A 16,568-nucleotide genomic window follows, 5' to 3' on the forward strand; every position below is an offset into this window, starting at 1 on the left:
TTCACAGTGACTCTATGACACATTGCATGCCTGGAGAGCTACAGGGACTGTAGCATCAACAAACAAGTGATTATTAACATCAAGACTATGCCAGGATTCAACATCTGACTAATGTCCCAATGACATCTAAAGAAAGGCCTAGTTGGTGCATCCATAGAACATCTTTTGGTGTTTCACATGGAGCACTTTTCAGGATCATTTGTGGAGATCCTTAGGATGGAGATCCAAGAGAACAGGCTGGCTTGAGGAAGGGATATTCTACAATGGATCACATCCATGCCATCCATCAGGTAATCAAGAAATCTGCAGAGTATAATCAACCCCTGTAGATGGCTTTCATAGATTATGAAAAGGCATTTGATTCGGTAGAGACACCAGCAGTCATAGAGACATTATGTAATCAAGAAGTACAGGAGGCATATGTGAATATCTTGGGAAATATCTACAAATATTCAACAGCTACCTTCGTTCTCCAGAAGAAAAGTAGAAAGTTACCTATCAAGAAAGGGGTCAGGCAAGGAGATGCAATATCTCCAGTGCTATTCACTGCATGGTTAGAAGAAGTATTCAAGCTATTAGACTAGGAAGGCTTAGGAGTGAGGATCAACAGCAAATATCTCGGCAACCTTTCCCTTGCAAAGACATTGTCCTGTTCAGCAACACCGCAGATGAATTACAACCAATGATTGAAGACATAACCAAGAAAGTGTAAGAGTGGGGTTGAAGATTAATCGGTAGAAGACAGGTTGGGTTCAACAGCCTGGCAAGGGAACAAGAATTCATGATCGCCAGTAAGCCTCTGGAGTTTGTACAGGAGTACGTTTATCCAGGTCAATTACTCACAGGCGACCCTGATCATGAGAAGGAAATTTACAGAATAAAAATGGGTTGGAGTGCATACAGCAGGCATTACCAAACCCTGACTGGGAGCGTACTACTTCCATTGAAAAGTGTACAATCATTGCATTGTATTGGTGCTAACATATGGGACAAACTTTGAGGTTAAAGAGAAGCTCTAGAACAACTTACGCACCATGAAAAGAGAGGCGGAATGAAAAATGTTAGGCATAATGTTAAGAGATTGGAAGAGAGAGGTTGGGATCAGACAGCAAAGGGGGATAGCCAATATTTTAGTTCGCATTCAGAGAAAGCAATGGAGCTGGGCCGGCCATGTAATACATAGAGTAGGTAACCAGTGGAGCATTAGAGTTACTGATTGGATGCCAAGGGCAGTGAAGCACAGTTGAGGACAGCATAAAACTAGGCGGGGTGATGAAATAAGGAAATTGGCAAGCGCAAATTGGAATCAGCGAACGCAAGATAGGGGTAATTGGAGGTTGGTGCGAGAGGCCTTCGTCGTGCAGTGTACATAAAAATAGGCTGATGATCAATATGAAAATGATCTGTTGAGCCTGGTTACTACATAAAAAGCCCACTGTAAGGTTCTAAATACAATCAAATTACGAACATCAAGCAATTAAAATTTTATAGTACAGGCATTGGTGTATGTGAATTAGTTATGTTATTTCAATACCTTGTGATGGTGTACAAATTTATTGCTTAAATGTTCTATTCATAATAGAGAGTGATTACATTTAAAATACTTTTATTTTTCACCAATCTCAAGCTTGATGCTTTGTACAGATTAAAGTGTATACCTAATAACTATGCAAAAAAAAAATGTTAGTTCATTCGATTTATCAAATAAAGCAAATGTTTTCACTCATAATCTGCTCTTCCTACAGTGCATGTGCTTGACCGCTTTATTAAGTTCAAGCACTGATGCTGCTAGAACTTTATTTTTTTGGACTTTTAAAAAGAATCTTTCTTTGCCTGCTTTCCTGGGTTTCACGTGGCTGATTGCAGGCTACTGTTGAATTAGTCGCTATCTCAGCGGGTATATTTGCCAATATATACACGAACACTCTCTGTGCCGAATGAAAGAAACAGAAAACGAGGTGATATAAGCCTTGTATGCTGACCAAGTATGCACACATCTGTGCATATATGACGTGATTTATGAATGCAAAAAGCAGGCATGGCATGAAATAAAAGGGTAGACATGGGACAAGCACCAATGTAAGCTGTTTATTCCACAATGTCGTCATGAAATATGTATATGATATGCACATGGGCAGACACGTTATTAGAAAGAGAAAAAAAAGGATTTGATTACTTGATGTATGCCTTGAGGACTCCGATTTCTTTTTCATACATAGAAATGGAAAGCCCACTAGCACAGTGCTCCCCAGTCTTTTTTATATGCGATCTTTCCAGTAACAAGCAGGCTTGCTCATTGCAGCTTTTCCCGAATTCTTTATTTTTTCTGTTAACATTAATGCATCTAATTATCTTGCAGACAATTTTCATGTTTATCGGATCCTCCTGAAATTGTTAGGGCTGGCCGCATTCCAATTGATGACTTTAAACTTCCAGATGAAGTGATCATCTAATGGGGTCTTGAGACTTTTTAAACATAGTGTTATGTGTAGCTGATGCATTAGGCTATTTACAATATATTTACACATAAGCCTATGATGGTGACCCTTTATCAATCGGGAAGATGTCGTCTTCATCTTGTTCAGTGCAACCACACAACTGTTCCGTATCAATAGCAAAAAAATATTGCCAATCTGTTGTAAAGGCTGTTGTTAAAATGTGAGCCAAGTATTATAACATTGCACACAGCAGGAAATTTAAAATCTCATGTCAAAGACAGCAAAAAATAGGTTGCTCTTGCATTTGCACTGTCATCAAGCAACGTCAGTGCAAGCGGCTGATCCCACCAGCACTTCATATTGGCTGATTTTGGGATTGCGAGAGCATTCTCAGAAATACATTACTGATTATTTTTAGTTAAAACCTATACATGTATGACACCTCAAAAACAGAGGAAAATAATTTATTCTTTGCACTGCCGGTCTACATGTGGTGTACAAGAGGATAGTGGCATTTTGCATGGCATAGACTAGGGCAGCCGCTATGGGGTGCCACAGCAAGCCCTTTCACTACTGAGACACTCAACTTTAGGGCACGGCTTTTTCCTCTAGGCTTCTTCTCTGTGTAGCTTCCAGCTTGCTAGCCGAGATGAAAAGAGAGAGAAAGCCATGTATCGATGCGTTAACTCCACTAATATGTGAAGGATTTGAACAAATTTTGTGGCAAGAGATTCCTGATATGTCCTTTAATAATGAGGCCATCCTATGATTCGTTGGAAAATGGTTTGAGGGCCCCTTTAAGATCACTAGGAGCACTGCCAGATGTGGATTATACTTTTCTTTCTTTTATGCGTTGCATGTTGCAATCACTCAGTTGAGCCCTTGGGCGCGGCCGGGCAGCCACCATTGGGGGTATGAACCACTATGGTGGCTCATACCCCTACACTAGAGTTTTATGCATTGCATATTGCAATCACTCAGTTCAGCCCTTGGGCGCGGCCGGGCAGCCACCATTGACCTTTAGCGCAACCACGTGACGTGACGTCACGACAGCCGGAGGAAAAGCTGGGCCCCAACACAATATGCAACGCTTTCTTGGCTTAACCAAGCTAAGCCTGGCCATTTTTTAACTTTATTAGTGATTACACATTTTAGAAGTATGAGTACAATGTGCCACATAATGATAACAGAGGTCATTCTTAATATTTACTGCTGTGTAATAGCCTTAACATTGTATTTAATGCACATACACTGTCTGAGTGACCACGTCATTGTGGTATATGTCATGCAGGAAATATGTGAATTACAGACAGGTCTGGCAATGAACACTTGCTTGTGTACCAGAAAAATATGATTTTGATGCAATTAATTCAGTACCTGAATCCTACTTTCTAATTACATTGAGAGAGGTCACTTTATAGATGAAATTTTCCTTCTTTCTTTCCCCTTTCTTTTTCTTATAGCAGAAGTTGTTCATCAAAGGGCTCAATAACTTCTTTTTAATATTTCGTTGCAGCTAAGCATGCTCTATGAGAACCGGCTAGTTGGTCTTGCGTGATAATTAAGAAAACATTGTGCAGAACAATAAAAAAAACGAGAAAGATGACAAACACTACCTCAGTGTATATCTCTTTTCTTGCATTTGTGTTCTAATATTCGACGTTGTAAAGTTGAAAGGACAACAAATAAGACTTGTTTTCAAGGGTTAAATGTTTATTAACCACAAATACTGCAAATTCAATGAAGACATGGCTGATGAATGGGTATCATTCACAGAAAATAATTTACGACAGAAGGTACGATGACATATATATATCACGCTCGGAAAATATTAAAACTACGTTTACACGCGCAGAGAGTGAAGTGGTATTGCATTCTCATTCATGTTATATAATGACAATCACTATTCAAAAAAAAAAAAGAAAAAGACATCGCATCAGTATCTCTTCTACAAGTAATTTTCTGTCTCAGTGCACGAAAACCTAATAGCAACCTACACTGCAGTCAACTGTGATGTATACATGTCACGCACTTCAAAATTCGTCACGAACACTTGCTGACACCAGAACTGAAATATGGGCCAAATGGTCACAATTCATATTAGTTGCGCAGAAAACAGACGGATGATGGTGGTGTCATCCACTCCTTACCCGTATGGTACTTGTATTTTGTGCACAATTCTCACGGTATCTGACCGTGGGCTTGGCCGAATTACTAGGATTCTGCGTGCCCAAAGAGGCACGAAATGCATGATTGAAATTTGTTCATCGACAAAATGCTTTCCTATTTTGCAAGGTCCCTTGGTTACAGAAAGATGCGAGGAAACGTATATATGCATGCTATATCGACCGTCAATGCATACTGGTGTGCGACTTATGCATTTTCGAGCAGTGGATCGTGAGCAATGTCTCTACGTAGTGTTTAAGCGCAAAATGGCATCCAGTTTTATCAGAAGACGCACTCACAACTAAAACGAGCAACACACGCCGCAATACACGAATTATCTGTGCCGGCACCATGCAGTCGGCGGCGCAGTGCCACCACGACTCTTCGAAACCCCCAATCGATAGCAGGCGATATGTAGTGCCACTTCATGGATACAGTAGTTCCTTGAAAGCTTGCCTATCTTCGTAACAGCAACGTTATTCGTACTAGCAGATCCTACACAGTACTAAGCACGCACAACACGGCCACTAGGAACCACAGCGATTCCCCACTGCGTGCACGCGCGTGTAAACGCCGACAGTCATTTTCGATTTTAAAACACGGCGTCAAGTAAAACGACTTATCTATTTAAACGCAGTATAATTAACAATAAAACCAAAATATTAGCGTTTCATGTCTCTTATATTAAACTTTTTTTTTGTGACGTCATCATGCGTGGCAGCAGCGAACCCCACTTGGGGTCGTCTGCTGCCACGTGCGTGCACCCAGCGCCGGCCTCTGTTTTATCCCGCCGCTAGCGCCTCTATTGGCAGAACGTCATCACGTGGTAGCCAAGCAACCGTGCATTGCGGAGAAGCAGATGTTCGGGCGAATTTTTGTATTACCCGACGCCGCCGCTGCCGCGAACTGGATTGACACAAGTTATCGCCACTCAAATTCAAATCCAATCCTGCCGATCTTGCCGTTCGCTGTCCACGTGCGTGGTAGCTGCGTAGCAACAACGCAACATGCGCAGCACATCTCATGTTTGTTCCGTCGGAGTGTCATCGCAGTTTCATCGGAGTGATACAATGACCGGGTGCTCTGCTCCCAACTGCACGAAATTAGTGTTCTGTGCAATGTTACTGCACACAAAAACGTTGCTGGAGTCTCAGTCACCTAATTTGACTAATGTTCGATAATTTTGCTGTCACTGTAATATTTCGCACTCGCATGACAAATATATATTGTATTCTCACTTTTCATATTTTGTTATGTATACTGTTTTTGTCTGTCAGATTTGTATATGCTTTAAAATGATGACATGATTAATCATGTTGAATTCATGTATGACTATCATGCTTGTTCCCTACTGCTTACCTTTTTTCTCCTAGTCATTGAGCTAGTCTTCATTTGTGTATGACTTGTACTTTTCAACAGTCAGTTGCTACTTATATGTGCAAGTTTGCTGGACTATGTAAGCTACTGGTTCTAGGAAATCTATGCAATTCTTTAAGTATGGCTCCGTTACAGATACCACTACTGTACTCTTCCAGGTTGGATAACTCTACTGGGCAGGCATTAGTTGTTCAGTAAATCCCCAAGGCAAGTTGGACACTGTTACAATGTGAAAGAAATAGGGTTTAGTTAGGCTTCAAGGCGAGCCTCAGATAAGACCAAAAATGTCCTTTTTCTCTTCCTTCGTACCCTTCACTCACACTTAGTTCTTCGTCTTCCACTCATGCGGCTACATTTATTGTTAGAATATTTCTTTAATCATTGACTTAAATGGCCAGAATGTGTTGTGAGCCCTTTATGGAAACGAAATGACCATGATTTATAGTGATAGAATACAGCATGGTGTTCGCGATGTAAGTAGGAATTATAATTTGAAATATGCAAAGAAAGTCTCAAAAACCTGTAAGTGGTGAGGCCTGGCGATGAAATCTTCGTAATCAGATGTAGTCAATGAGATTACTGTACGTAAGTTGGCTGTTATTAAGTGCCACATAATTATTTCTTAAAATTGCACTTACTAAATACCAAAGCAGTTGGACAGGAAACCACGAAAACACGTAGCTATTGTTGCTGAAATACTTTAACACTTCGGAAAACATGAATCGCAGGACACCAGTTTGATAAATAAAATAATACTTTTTCACAGTAAGGCTGCACGTGTCGTCTGCCTCACACCCTCCCACTAATGCCGGCGTATAATCGCTATCGCGCTCCCGCATCACCATTTTCAGGGTCTTAAGCATGCTTCCAGTGAACGACTACATCCTCACCGCAGATTGAAAAACTCTGATAAAGATGTTCCACAGCGTTTCCCGCGTTACCACTTCACACTTAGACTGACCAGTAAGCTTGCCATTGCATTAAAAAAAATCAGTGGCATGAAAATTGGTTGTCAGTCTCTTTAAGTACATATTTCTCAATTGTGGACACAACATTCCATTAGTACTCAAGACTGCACCTCTAGTGCCGATTTTCTAAACGGCTAAAATTCACTATTTGCTGGAAAATAATGGAAATAATGCTGGAAATAATGGAAGCACATAGAGTTATACAGAAGAATTAGCTGGAATTACCAGTTTTCTGCATGTGATGCACCACATTGCTCTCACAGAAGTGTCGTAAAAAGCCAGCTCACATTTTCATGATTATGCACTGCTTGGGTTGTTTCTAAATATGAAAAAGGTTACTACTAAACAAAGATATTTATTCTACTACTGCTTATGTGAAGCAGGATGCAAGAGGAATGAATGTCGTCATTTAACATACGGTAAGGGCCTAACTGTGTTTTGAATTATTCCCTATAATGTAGCTGTGAGAAAAACTTTCGCTACACTCCCACAGAATGCTACTTTTGGAATCCCTGCAGTGAAAAGGCACATAATGAAATCACACTTGCAGGTGCAGCTGATATCCATTGCTTGCTGGTAGATGGATATGTTACTACAAAAGATGTAATGGGGTACCAGAGTCGAAATATCAATGGTTGGTCATTGATTCACCAGTAATATTTTAGACTGGCTACATGTTGAGAGATATGGCACATAAGCAAGTATGGGCCTCATTATATTTAGCACAGTTCCCTTTGTAAAAGAGCACCACTTGACAAAGCTCACTATATCAAAATATTTGCACGCACATACACTAGTGTTTTTGTTTTTTTTCTCTGAAATTCGCATTGTGATTTTATTGCCAAAAAAAGAGTTAGTTGCGGCTCGGTGCTTTTTGTTACTGTCTACATGCTAAAAGAGCACTGCACTGCTCTTAGGTATTTATCTCCGTTGAAACAAAACCTGAGTGCCAAGCATTATTCAAGCGAAGGAAAGTTATTAAAGTATCTGATTGTTTACCTCAATTACTAACGTTTGTCCAGTTTTTAATACGCTATGTTATTTCGCACCTTATACTACCTTGTGAAGTAGCTTTTTCGCACGAAACTTTTTGTAGGATTTCCGGAATTTATAAAATAACATCACCATATTCCCTAAGTTTATTCGGTGCGATCTAATCGTTACCGTCGCGGTTCACTAATGCAGCATCTGATCGGCGTATATAGAATACACAATCTATTCTAGATACGCGAGCGCCCATACGTTATTAGGGCGGAGAAAGTGCACAGGTGAATGAAAGTCCAAAAAACAACTAATATACGCGCTGCGTCTTACGCCGCGCGCTAATAAAGGGCAGCGCCTTTTTCTTCACAATCTAATCCAGTCAGCTGTTTCGATGCGCTTTGTTTGCGATTAGGCGGAAAAGCGGTGCACAAGCGATGCAAAAGCGCCCACGGTCGATCGACGATACGCTAGGCATGTCGCCTGCAAAAACAGAGTGCGGCTTCGCCGCGTACACTTGGTTGCTTCTCAGGCAAGATGGCGCACCTACGCGCAACTCTGCTACCTACGGTAGCATATACAGTAACTCTACGCGGAGCGAGATAGCAGCGCCCCGGTGTGGCCCCGCAGCCGCTCCGGCCACCTGTGCCGTGGTCCGTTTACTTTTTTGGCCGATAGTACATGCGCCTTCTGATGACCTTGGGTCTGAGCGCTCACCTGTTGTCTCTAGGCGCCCGGAACAACCTTGCAGGGCTTGTTTTTGAGGTATTCGTGCACCACTGCGGCACCACGAGCGGTACCAGTCGTGAAACGGGTGAAACATCGCGGTGCACAAGCACACAGCTACCGAGGACCACGAAACTGACGAAACTAGCCACGCCGGTCAACACACAGCAGCGCACGCTTCGCGATAACAGCAGATAACGAAACATGAAACGTCATGCAGCGGGCTGAGCTGGCTCCGGGCCGGCGGGGCCGCTCGGCGTGCGCGCGGAGACAGAAGAAGGTGAGGGAGTTGCGAGGGAAGTAACGAGGGAGGGCGTTTGCAGAGGAGTTGGGGAGGGGAAGGGCTAGGCCACCTGGATCGGCGCGCGTGTGCGCGACGATCTACGAGGCCATGCAAGGGAAACGGATTTTTGCGTTCGCCCATTACAGAGATGGCGTCAATTACCTCTGCCACCTAGAGTTACTGTATGTGCTACCGCAGGTAGCACATACAGTAACTCTACTGCCACCTAAGGTCCCTGCCGCGCGCGCCACCTAGGAAGTTCCTGTAGCAGACGGCGCCCACGCTAAACTGCGGCGCCGCGGCATTCGTGAGGTGAAAAAATATCTGCACACGTGCGTAAATAAAACCTACTGGTGCCTGACTGTGGTGAAAAACGAAACAAGGGCCCGAACTGTTAAATCTAGTCCTTTGACTTCAAATGAGCGCTGAAAGAAAAAAAATTACCGACGATTACGTTACTTCCTAATGCGAAATTTGAGCGCAGCAAATAAGCTGTTTCACCTTTTCGATAGATTGAGGCAAAGAAATCGAGCAACACATGTATGCGCTATCACAGAATTTTTTTTTATTTTTCACACGTATTCCTTTAACAAAGACTCCACTAACAGTTCTTGACAGTCATGAAGGAAGCTTTGTGGTCGGAGAAATAGACTGATGTATGTTCGACTTGGTACACCAATGCTTGATTCTGAAAGACGAGATATATACAAGTGCCTCGCGAGGTTGTCACAGCCGTGGGACGCGTTACGAGCGAGAGGAACGGGATGTTCTCCCGCATAAGTGTTAGGAAATTGCTGTTTGTCTTTATGTCAAGCCGCCACCGATCTGGCTCTCTGATTGCCACCGCACAGGGCGAACGGCAGCGGCAATTTCGGCTCGGGCGGTGCACATATACAGATCCGCCGCCACCGATCTGGCTCTCTGATTGCCACCGCACAGGGGTTGCATTGGAGGAGGAGCGAAGAAAGGAATTAAGTTCGAGCCGGCGCTTTGACAACCGGAGACTCGCAGGAAGAGGGGGGAGGGGGGCGGCGTGTACACCCAGCGGCAAACGATGGGGGCAGAAGCGCGCGCAGCAAGCGGACAACACGATAAAGGGAGGAGGGAAGAGATAGCAGCGACTGACTGATGCCGCTGACGCCGATAGTGAGTCAACCCCAGCTGCGGAGTTGGTTTCAGGGACAACGCCGCCGATGCCGACACAAACAATATGATACCCTCGCTTCCGCAGCGCTAAGAACCAGGTCTAGCCGTGGGAAGGTGGTCACGTATTCGTCGACGTGCCGGGGCCTACGTGAAATAACCGGCGCGTCGGCAACTGAAGAGCACCCCATCCGCCACACAAGAACAGGGCGGGGGGGACCCTTTCCTCCTCTTTCTGCATGGCGGCGACGGTGTTCTATGCAGTCACGTTATCTTGACTCTCTAGCGGCGTCAGCGGCATCCAGCGGTATCAGTCGGTCGCTGCTAGCGCTGGGGGGATGAAAGGGGGGCGGAGCTGGTTACGAGGCCGACGACGACGACGACGCGAAACCCAGGAACGGACGCCAAAGAGCTGCGCTCTAAAACGCTCAAGAGAGTGGAATGAGGGCTTGATCGCCTCAATTGCGCATGTTTACATTTTGTTCGTTGGCGCTCAATCACCGCGCGAGCCTTGGTGATTGCTTGCGTTTAATCCCGTTTACTCTGTTAATTATTTTACTTGTAAGTGTTCTGCGTAGACATAGCGGTTACATTGAACGAAGAATTCGTGTAAAGAAGGCTGACAGTCGCTTGGACCGAAAAACTTTCGACATAACGTCGCTGAAACGTGCGACCCTCATGGTAACTAAACATCTTGTGTATGTGTGTGGGGGGGGAAACGAGTGCGCCAACAGTCTTGACGCTGGGTGTGTCTGTCGTGTAGCGATTACACGACAACTGTTGTGTCTTGCGGTTCAATGCTACGAGGCAGTGCAACCGGTGCAACTCTCGTGACATTCTGAAGCGGCGGTATCGTGTCAGCGAGTCTCCTCGATCGTGTTCGGGCTGCCAGAGCGATCTAATCTCGCCGCACACCAATATCGAGCGTAGAGTGTGCGCGTGTGTGGATGCGGTTGACTGTTCTCGTGAACCGTGCGACGTCGCCACGTAAACTTGAATCATGACGCGCATTGTTGTGTTTATGCCTTTTCGCCTCCGTGCACCGCTAAAGCCCCGTAAGAATTAGAGGGCCCTTAAACGAAACGCACGTGGATTGGCCTAGCTATTAGTGCACTGTGTTTTGCTGGCAATCCGTGTATCGGTTCTGGCGTTTTTCTTATGTTAATTTGCAGTTGTGTGTCTTTCATCAGTAAAATTAATGGCTTCGCCGATTATTGAAACATCTCCGAGTTTAAGGGAAACTTGGAAGGAACGAGCTCGCAGCTGTATGTAATGTACTTTGCTATATTGTATTACACTTTATTATTTGATGGCCAATAGCAGTGGCTATGCAGAATTTGTTTTCAAAAGCATTGGTGCAAATTTTCAAATTTGGTGCATTGCATATTCACATATGCAATGCACCAAATACGATTAGGACATGCAGAGATGGATGACTTTTTGGACATATTGTGAAGCGCAGTTAATAACGCGCGCACAAACACAGGAAAGTATAAAAGTAGAATTCGCTGCTGAAATTGCGCACGTAACGCAATGCGGATATTTGTCAGGGAGTTAATGCGCTTCTGCCACACTATTTACTTGCATGCTGGGTCATACTGCACTTGCTAAGTCAACGGGCTCACAATGCATTAAAATCAATAATCTCCGCAAACTTCGGCCGTCAACATTCATGCGCGCGAATGAAATACTATCGCAGCTCTGCACCCACACGTGTATAGTTTCTCTCGCACCTTCGTATCGCTCTACGTTACTTTCCTCGCATAGTCGTGCATTTACCGACGGTTCAGTCTTTCCGTCCAATTCTATGCGACCACATTTATCTTCTGGTTAGGTTTTGTTTGCCGCGCGTGATGCAAAATAACTTCTTGCCGTCCTCCGTGTGATCTCGGCACCCACCCTCACAGCAACAAGGCATTTCGGTCCTTCGCATCCTAGGTCATACTGAGCTATTCAGCGGGCTCCATAACGAACTAAAATAAATATTCACCACAAACTTCGGCCGTCAACATTCATGCAAGCGAGTGAAATACTATCACATCTCGACACACGCACGTGTATACTTTCTATCGCACCTTCGTATCGCTCTATGTTACTTGCCTCGCATAGTCGGGCAGTTAGCGACGGTTCAACGTCCTTCCGTTAAATTCTGTGCAACCATACTTTTCTTTTGGTTAGGTTCTGGTTGCCGCGCGGGATGCAAAATAACTTCTTGCCATCCTTCGTCCGGTTTCGGCACCCAACCGCACAGCAACAAGGCATTTCGGCCCTCCCGGAACGAAATTATCGCAGCAATGCGCATAGCACAACACGGCGCGCAGGAACTTTCATGGCGGCAAAGGGGCGGAGCAAGGTCACATGTCACCGTTCAGCCTATCACTGGCGTCGTCGGCTGGATCAAAGCCTGTCGATACTTTGAAATAATTGAGGGACGTTACTGCCACCTAAAGTCCCTTGATAATTTGAAAGTAGCGACACTTTTTGAACTCTGCCGCCGCCGCGCGACCTCCTCGCCCCTTGCGCGTTCCCCCGCGGCAACCAGTTTTGCCCCCGTTTTTTTGCACGACGATTGGTCTCCCTGCCGTTGCCCTTAGAAACGCGCGGATCTTGAGTTTTGCTTGTGTGTTTTTCTTTTTCGTTCGCGCCATTTTCCTCCTGAGCACGGCTGGCTCGGCGCTTTAGCTCGGCGTAGGGAACGTTGTACGCTGTTTCCTGCTCTATGTGCTAGCGCTATGCCGGGCTGTTGCGCATATAACTGCATCAAGAAGCCTGAAGATGGTTATGCCGTTTTTATGATACCTCAAGGAAAGCGTGACGGCTTGCAGTGGGTGCATGACATTGGCCGAAAGAACTTTGTTCCGAGAAAGAACAGCGTTATAGCTCGTAGCAAAGCATCCCGTAATGCTGCATTTGTTTTTCATTCTTCCGGCCTGCTCACCAGCGTTTTTGTTGCGGTTGTCCTCAGTATGCTTAATATTCTGGGGCGGCTGCATCACCTCGCACGTCGCTAACTGTTGTTATTCAGTCGGAAGTGCAGCATTATAAATCCTGCTGCGCGCCCTGAAAAAATTAGTGGCAAGTATGCCCGTGGATTGCAGGTGAAGAGCGTTAGCTAGACAACATTGAGTTTTTTTTGTGTTTTAAGGCGAAAGCCTTTAGATCTCAAGGTTTCAACGTCGCGCTGTAAACTGGAAGTATCACGCGACCCAAGGAAGGCCAGAGGTGACCCAAAGCATGTCCACCCCTGTATAAAAGAATGATTACCCAAGTTAATTAATGAATCATTAGTGATTGACATAAGATGGATTAGGGAGGATTAAGGTTTATTAGAGTGCATTAAGAAGGATTAACATGCACGAATAAAGTTTAAAGGGACACTAAAGGTTACCAGAAAGTCAAGTTAAAGTAGTAGAGCAATGTTCTAGAACGTCTAAGGCGTCAATCTAATCGCGTACAGAGATTTAGTAACCGCGAAATTGAGGTAAATGCATGACACGATTTGAGACCCCCCAGCGACATTCCGGTACTAGCCCGATGACGAAAGCACTCCTCATAATTTGTGTTACTAATACTCAACTACTCGTTTCATTTCAATATATACTCGTTTCATTTCAATATTTCATTTCAAAATATCATTTCATTCGATTATAAGACGGAAGGAAATGCTACTTGTCCACGTCTATTCGATTCTAAGAAAAAATAACATTTTGACGTTACCCTTCAGTAGTATGGGTGTTCCAAAGGTTTCGTTTTCGCTCGACTCTGCGCCGCGCACGCTTTGGAGTTTCAGTAGTTTCGTTATCGCGTCGTGCTGTGCGGGTTCTGCTGGCTCGCGAAACTTTCATTTCGAACAAACAGTGAGAATGCCACGTCCTTGTGATGTCGTGGGAAGCCCTCGTTGCTTACCCGCTCCGGAGAGCCGGTGTCGAGGCCGCCGTCGTAGTACGCAACGACGCCGGCAGCGCGAGCCCTTAGCAGCAGGTCGCGCTCGTCGGTGCTCAAATCGCTGAAGTTGAGCCCAGCATCGCGAGCCAATCTGTTGTTGTCAGGGTCCATTGTGACGAGCGTCGAAGTTTGCGTCATAGAATAAAGTACCAGCTTATTATGGTCTCGCGTTTCTCCTTCCGCTAGCCACCATACTCCCGCTTTCGCACTGCTGTCGGCTCTGTCTTGGCTCTGTTTCTGGCCGCGCGTTTGCGTTTTGCGCAGAAAAGCGGTAGCGCCGTCTGCGGACGCCGTTCTACTCACCGATGGCGCATCGTCACTATGAGACCATGTTGTCAGTACTCCTCGATCGGAGGGCGGGCGATTTGAACTGCGCTGGAGGTACGCGGACACTTCAGAACGCATTTTCTCTTAAAATAAGTCTCCTTGGCACGAAACAAGCGTTTCGAGGTTTCTGGGATGGTATTTCAACAGTCCACGTTCACTTAATAGTAACCTTTAGTGTCCCTTTAAGGTGGGTGGAGGAGGATTAAGGCGGATTATGGTGGATTAAGGTGAAGGGTTGATGAAAGGGTATTAAGACCGATTTGGGTGGATTAGGGTGCATGAACAAGGATTAGGGAGGATTAAGGTGGATAAAGGAAGATTAAGGTCGAATAATGTGGATTAAGGTGAATTAAAGTTGATAAAGGAAGATTAAGACCGATTAGGATGGATTAGGGTAGATTAAGGTGGATTAGGGACCATGGAGCTGAATTAGGTTTGATAGAGGCGGATTAGGGTGTATTAAGGTAGATTAGGACTGTTAAGCAGGATTAAGTTGGATTAAGGTGCATGAATAAAGATTAAGGTGGATGAAGGCGGATCATGGTGGATTAGGGTTGATAAAGGACGATTAAGACCGTATAGGGTAGGCTAAGGTGCATTAGGGGCGATGTAGGTTGATTAGGTAGTATTAAGGTGGATTGGGAGTATTAGGCTGGATTAAGTTGGATGAAGGAGCATTAAGGTGGATTAGGGTGGACTAAGGTGAATTAGGGTTCATTGAGTATTAAGACCGATTAGTCTACCATAATCAATGTGCAATCCTCCTAATGCACATTAATCCACCGAATCCACATTCATCGACCTTAATCCTAGGCCTTCATTCACTTTAATCCACCATAATCCACGAATGTCCTCCTTAATGCACCCTAATCCACCTTCATCGACCTTAATCTACTCTACCTTCCTTAATGCACTTTAATCCTCCTTAATCAACCCTAATGCTTCCTCATTCAGTTTAATCCACTATAATCGTCCTTAATTTCCCTTAATCCACATTCATCCACCCAGCCAGTCCAGCCGAATACTATTTAATCACCCTAATTCTCCTTCATTCACTTTAATTCACCCTAGCCCACCATAATCCTCCTTAATGCACCTTAATCCTTCTTAATCCACCCTTATCCTTCTGCATGCACTTTAATCCACCCTAATCCACTATAATCGTCCTTAATGTACCTCAACGCACCTTCATCCACCTTAATCTACCTTCATCGACCTTCGTCCAACCTTGTCCCCCTTTATGCACCTTAATCCACCTTCATTCACCCTAATGCACCTTCATAGACTTTAATCCTCCTTAATACACCCGAAGTCATCTTAATCCAATCACTAATCAATCATTACTTCGCTAATCATTAATCTTCTCTTATAGCGGCTGCACATGCTTTGGTTCGCTTCCCGCCTTCCTTCGGTCACGTGATATTTTCTGTAGCTCACAACGGGTCCTTGAAACAGAAATCTAAGGCTTACGGTTAATAAGCCACACACAAAGGGATGTGTCACAAGCAATACTAGATCAGACGCTCGAAGTAAAGCAATCACGTAGCAGAAAAATTGTCAAAGCTCCCGTTACATCGGTATACCCCATTCATACGGCTTTAAGAAAAAAGACCAACCTCCTCATAAACGTTGCCTTCAGCATTATCGATGCTGCTATTAGCATTTCTCAAAATTTTCAACCCCACTGGGGCGCGCAACTGGCCCAAAATAACACCCCTCCATAGAATCCTGCGGCCCGTCCACGGGAGCCCAAGAGGAAAAGCGCGCCGTGCGCAGCCGGCGGGCGAGGAGAATCGAGGAGGAAAGCGCCGTGAGGAGGAAAGTGTCGCTACTTTCAAATTATCAAGAGGTTTTACTGCCACCGAAACCAGGGAGCTCCCCCCACTGGTAGAGTGGTAGAGTCTATGGTCTAACGAAAGTTGTGAACGTAGTTGTAACGGTGGTCCGACGCACTGGGGTACTTAGAGCCGTGGCGAATTTCATGCGTATTTTGTTAGTTAAAAGGTACGTATTTGTTTTCTGCTTATTGACTCTGGTACTTTACATAACAATTGCCATTTTGCAGTAAAATTACGCCGGGCTATGGTTAGGGCAGTGCGACGCTGCTTCGGCAGTAGCGCCGCGCTGTCCGCGTTTCACGGCCGCGATGCCAGTGTTCCATGCGCTAGAACATTGGCTAGAAGTTACCTCTGACGTAAGAGTTATCTCATTACG

The 16,568-nt window shown here is 44.8% G+C and overlaps 1 protein-coding gene across 2 annotated transcripts in view; it reads left to right on the forward strand.

Moving 5' to 3' along the window:
• Positions 1-16,216: 16,216 nt before the first annotated feature.
• LOC142567952 (piwi-like protein 1) overlaps positions 16,217-16,568 on the forward strand; it is a 215,234-nt gene continuing 214,882 nt past the window's right edge. Inside the window, exon 1 of one of the 2 annotated variants that reach the window (XM_075678034.1) lies at positions 16,217-16,358. The gene's annotated coding sequence lies outside the window, so the exon portion shown is untranslated. Of the gene's footprint in view, positions 16,359-16,467; positions 16,549-16,568 lie in introns of those variants that run through there. The other variant, XM_075678035.1, reaches the window with a different exon arrangement.

The sequence above is a fragment of the Dermacentor variabilis genome, unplaced genomic scaffold (genome assembly GCF_050947875.1).
Source record: "Dermacentor variabilis isolate Ectoservices unplaced genomic scaffold, ASM5094787v1 scaffold_15, whole genome shotgun sequence".
In the NCBI taxonomy this organism is placed as follows: domain Eukaryota; kingdom Metazoa; phylum Arthropoda; class Arachnida; order Ixodida; family Ixodidae; genus Dermacentor; species Dermacentor variabilis.